We start from the raw sequence: 5,865 nt of genomic DNA on the forward strand, positions 1-5,865 counted from the left end.
CCATATGTATTTTTTATTAGGTATGGATTAAACGATTCCTTTAAAAAAATGTACTTACGTCCATACATATGTACAGGGTGTGTGGTGTCGGGTTTGGGAGGTAAAATTTTCTAAATCATAACAATTTAGTTCATCATGATTACCTTCGATTGCTAACTATAAAATAGGAAGCAGAGAGAGATTTGGTTTTTAGATTGATTAAGGGTGTGTTTGGATGGAGGGATTTAGGTGAATAGGACATGGCGGCATATTTTTGTGGGTGTTTGGTTCCTAGGTGGAGGTGGGATAGGGCGGCCCCGTGGGGAATATTCCCCCCAGATGCCGAATGGAGGGATCCGGCTGATTCGGCCGAATGCAACCGCCCGAGCGCTCGGGCGAGCAGGGGTGAGCGATAAGTGGGTCGCGTCACCCCTCATTCTTTATTAACAATAAACAAATGAATTGGATGGTAATTATGGATTTCTAGAGTCCAATAAGATTCTGTTATGTGAAACACATCTATGAATGTATCATGTAGAGTGTGCGGGGCTTCACACAGCCGATCGTAAACATGATCTACCACTAAATAGATCTAACTATGTGTTAACGACTAAATTTGGTAAAACTATTGATCGGATTCAAAGCTAGAGTCAAAGCGGAACTCGGCGACTCGCATCGACACTGCATGCATCATTATTTTGGAATGTGATGTATTACATGCTTCTATGATTTGTTTGGTTACTATTGATTTAGTTTAGCTATGCATGTTTATAGAGTGACTTATAATGATATAATATATGCTGACAAGTTTTTTTCTTGTATTTCGTTGCTATTTGGATGACATACAAAGTGCATGGGTCAAACTGTGGCCAAATAATATATTTATTACATAGCAAAATATAGGCATGTGGATCTTAAATTGTCAGTTTAGTTATAAATATATCATTAGTTAGATTAGAAGTAAGACATGTATCTTGAAAAAATATCATCATTTCAATATACAATTATTAGTTGTTTCTTCTTTAGTTTTATAGTTAAATAACCCAAAAGGGTAGAGGAATGAAGAGCGTGGATTTTGAGGCACGGAAAGGGGGTTGGTAGTTATATGCGCATGTGAGGGGTGCTGGATGTGAAGGGGACTTTGTGTTTCTAATTTTTCTAAATTATATGAGTGAAAACTAACTATTTGGTGCTTTATTTTTTTTCTTAGTTTGGCGGTTTAATGTTTTCCTCAAAATAGATCTAATTGTTGGAAATAATGGGTTGCTCAATAATGATTAGAAAATAGATGTAGAAAATAGATCGATTGTTTTTATATTAAATTGTTAGTTAGAAAAATACTCTCTCAGTATTTTAATGTATGACGCCGTTCACTTTTTAATCAACGTTTGACCATTCGTTTTATTCAAATTTTTGTGCAAATATAAAAATATTTATGTCATGCTTAAAGAACATTTGATGATGAATCTAATTAAGTCACAATAAAATAAATGATAATTATATAATTTTTTTAAATAAGACAAATGGTCAAACGTTAGATAAAATGTTAACGGCGTTATACATTAAAATAAAATATGGAGGTAGAAGGAAAAAAGAGATCAACTGAACAGGAGAGATACTCAGGCGAATCGCATATATGTGCATGCATACGTACGGCAATCGACAGGAGGATACATACATGCGTTTGTTTTGTTTGGAGATGTATTCGATCGGTCCACTACCAGGAGAAATAGAGGAAGATAAATCTAATATTCGAATATAGTGGATCAGTGTGGGAGAGGAAAAAGACGTGAATTGTGGAGTCCTTTTAAAGATAAATCTAATATTCGAATATAGTGGGTCCACCGGTTTATTAGATTGCCACTTGTCAGTTTAGTATCCACGTGACGGCTTAAGAGTGTTTATAGGAAGTTTAATGGACTTTTAGTATATAATAGTTAGATAGATAGACATATGGATTTGTTTTTTAAAAAATAACTCCTTAAGTTGGTTCTAATATTTTGCTCTGTTAACTGCTGAAAGTATAACTTTGCATAAAAAGCACACGTTGTAGAACTTTTCTAGTCGTAGCTAGGTCTATTATCAGTTTTCTAGGCTCAAATGGTTTCCTCTGGAACCGGCCTTATTCGATTAATACCTTCTCCAAAGGGATATATTGAGAAGAATTTGAAGAGAATTAATCTCCTCAATCTCTTCCAATCGCTTCTTCATCATCATTTCAGCACACAAACGGAACTCCAAGAACTAACTTTCAACCGAGCACAGGGCAGATCAAATCATTTTTGGTGTAAACGTTTGTTATATCTAGCTAGGGAAAAGAACTGGCTCATACCTGCAGTTTGAGGGTTGGTGACGCCCGTACATCATTGCAGAACCAAATCAACATCGGTCCTAATTAAACTCTGCTGCCTGTTACTCCCTCAGTTTCATAATGTAAGACTTTCTAGCATTGCTCATATTCATATAGATGTTATATATGTCTAGATTCATTAACATCTATATGAATGTGAACAATACTAGAAAGACTTACATTATGAAACGGATGAAATACCTGGTAATTAAGTAGAGAAGAAGTTAGATTAGCAAGGTGACACTCATGAACTGCAGAGCTGAAGAGTAGAAATTAGCAAGCAAGCATGCATGCAGCCAGCACAAGGAAACAAAGGAATTAAAGCTAGCGTACGCGCGTTCTTCTAGCTTGCTGCTCTAGCTAAGCGACATGGTTGAATCCAAGCTCTCGCTGGTTATTCATCATGGATACTAACACAGCATTTGCTTGCTGCTCTATAGCTAGCAACATTTGCAAGCATATGGGTTTAATTTGCAAATGCTGTTGCTCTTCGGTTTAGTACTGAACGGCCATGGCTACTATATACTCGTTCTAAATCTGGGCAATGGGAGTAGTATGTGAAACGGCCAGGTCGACTCTTGTTTTAAAAAATATGAAACAAAAGTAAACTAAAACAAGGACCTCCAAATGTAAAAGTAACTAAAGGTCTCAGCTTTCATGGATGTGAGACTGATAGTGGGGATCCATCAGAGACACCAAGCCGTATGTCCCCACAATGTCAGTCTCTGTTTACGGATAGTCTTCTCGCAAGCGGCGCCCCGGTGTGAGATAAAAGAAATGTCTAGTCATAAGATAACCGGATGATACAAAAGCTCGTTAGATCAGACCACGTTGTGCTCTAAAAAGAAACAATCAGACCACATTGTGACAGCTAATTATGCACCCATAGATTGTATAAATAATAACACACACACCAGTCGGCTTGGAGTAAAAAAATTTCGACTGCCAGCATCGATTTATTAAGGGCCTATTTGGTACAGCTTCAACTCCTAAATATAACTTCAGGAGTTGAGTCTGGAGTAGAGTTGTGGAGCTGCCTAAACCCAGCTCCACAACTCTAGTACATTTTGTGAGAGAGCTCCGTCCAACTCCACTCCTAGTTTTGGTGGAGCTGAAACTGTTTAGCTGAGCTCCAGCTCCAGGAGGGGTGTAGCTGGAGCTGTGCCAAACAGGCCCTTAGTGCCCACTAGCTCATCACGCAGCAGGGTGAAATAGAAGACTGGATGGCCTAATCTGTTGCCGAAGGGTTGGGAATACCCCCGACGCTGCTGCCAGGTGTAAAAATATAGGTAATGTGTGGTACAACTATATGTCTAAAATTGAAAACCGGAATCTTAGATTCCTTATAAGGACCGGGTTATTAAAAAAGCTGTACCAATAATCATTAGTACCAATAATTATTGGTATCGATTTATTTAATAAACCTAGACTTGCAATAGATCGAGTTATAGGTACCGATTTTTAAGAAAGCCGAGCCGAGCCGAGAATGAGAGTGGGCGAGAAAAGAGAAAAAAGTCCTTTTCAAAATCGCCATTTCCACCGAGCCCCATCCCTTCCCCCATCCTAATTAATCCTCCTCTCCTCTCCTCTCCTTCTCTGATAGTTTCTTTTTAGAGTACAACGTGGTCTGATCTGTACATGTATTATCCCCATTATCTTATAGCTAGACTTTTCATCACACCGGGGTGGCGCCGCTTGCGAGAAGATCACCGTAAACAGAGACTGACATTTCGGGGACATGCGGCTTGGTGTCTCTGATGGACCCCACTATCAGTCTCAACCCACGAAAGCTGAGATTTTTAGTTACTTTTTATACATTTGGAGTCCTTCTTTTATAGTTTAGTTTTATATTTCCAAAAAACATGGCTCGACCTGACCGGCTATTTCATGTGCTCCGACGATCCACATTGCCTGGATTTAGAATGGGATCACAATAAAGCCATGGCCATTCAGCATTTAGGTTGTGTTTAGTTCCACACTAAAATTAGAAGTTTGAAGAAAAAAAGTTAGAAATTTATGTGTGTAGGAAAATTTTGATGTGATGGAAAAGTTGAAAGTTTGAAGAAAAAGTTGGAACTAAACCATGCATTAACTGATCGAGGAGAGCAGCAGCATATTTGCAATCAAGCTAAGCACCCTCGTAGCACTCTGCCTTTGCATCCACTAGTAATCGTGCACGTGCAATGCACATTAGAAAATACAACTTAAACCAAATATATCGCACATATGCAGCAGCCTGATTTGTTTTTGAAGTGAGACTACCTTCACACCGCTGTAGCCAATAATTTCATAAGGTGAATTTTGCAAGTCGGTAGCAAGGTCCTTGACCAGTGTGAAGATTGCCTCCTCTATCATCATTGGCTGCACATAGCAGTGAAAAGAGTAATTCAAAATTGCATATATACCTTGAACCAGCCATCGAATGTTTCTGACACCTCCGAAAGGCATGAACTTGATACTGTGACATTCTAATATGGACAGGAGCACCAGTATGAAAGATAATCAATACAACAAAAGAACAACATCAAATGATCAATGCAAATGAGGTTCAATTTTTTGTGCGTATTTATTTACCTGTTGTTACAGACAATTGTGGTCTAGAGCTTCCTGCATTGTCCATTGAATTAGCCTGGGGAAAGTAATTAACTGAGAAGTAACATATAAATGTGTTATCAGCTATTTTACATCCGCATTATATATATTAGCACTACACAAGAAAACTTCAAATGTCTAAGCTATCGTACGTGATTGGTTCATAAGTAAAACAGCTTTGCAAATGAGGCTAAATTTGGTGTCTAAGCTATCCTTATAGACAATTGTGATGTAGAGCTTCCTGCGTTGTCCACTGAAGTAGCCCGAAGTAAGTTATTCTTTTAAAAGTAAGATACAAATATACAATTGGCGCACACCATTGAAATAATTAACTGAGATATCAATCAATCAATCAATGTTGGGTTAGAAGCATGGCTTAGGAATGAACTAACCTCATTGGGAGCCTTCATGATAGCTACACCAATTTCACCATTTCAGTGATGAGGAAAAAAAATCAATTGGCAAGTCAAGTAAAGCACTGTAATTATGTAAAGCAACGAAGAAATCATCACCTTTGACATTGCCCGAGCTCCATGCAGCAGTATACGGTAGGCGTGCTGCACAAAGTACTTCCTTGGGTCTGTCAGTTTCACCTATGGATTGAAAGTTTTGCAAAATGAAATTATTAGTCACCCTGCCTCCAAATGCATCATAGCTGCAGCAACCTTAGAGTGAGAAAAATGAAAAAGGATAGCTGCAGCAACCTTAGAGCGAGAAAACTGAAAAAGGAAAATCAGTTGGTCATGTTCATCAGTTGCATGAAGCAACATATGGTTCTCTTGGTACCGTCTCATCAGCCAGGACATCAAGAAATGAAAAAAAAGGAAGATCAGGCCAGAGAAGCATGAATAGAACGCAACCAAAATCAAAGGCTTGTAATTGGTAAGGTACATGAAGTATTTTAAGCTGGGGGAGGGTGCATACGAGGGAGCGTATAACTCATG

The 5,865-nt window shown here is 38.4% G+C and overlaps 1 long non-coding RNA gene across 1 annotated transcript; it reads right to left on the bottom strand.

Moving 5' to 3' along the window:
• Positions 1-2,311: 2,311 nt before the first annotated feature.
• On the bottom strand, positions 2,312-4,994 carry LOC112937476 (uncharacterized). Its single transcript, XR_003240116.2, has 3 exons — positions 4,904-4,994; positions 4,592-4,690; positions 2,312-2,530 (listed from the first exon to the last, which is right to left on the bottom strand). It is a non-coding gene; the product is annotated as an uncharacterized lncRNA (long non-coding RNA).
• Between the last annotated feature and the right edge of the window lie 871 nt (positions 4,995-5,865).

Source organism: Oryza sativa, chromosome 12 (assembly GCF_034140825.1).
Source record: "Oryza sativa Japonica Group chromosome 12, ASM3414082v1".
Taxonomy (NCBI): Eukaryota; Viridiplantae; Streptophyta; class Magnoliopsida; order Poales; family Poaceae; genus Oryza; species Oryza sativa.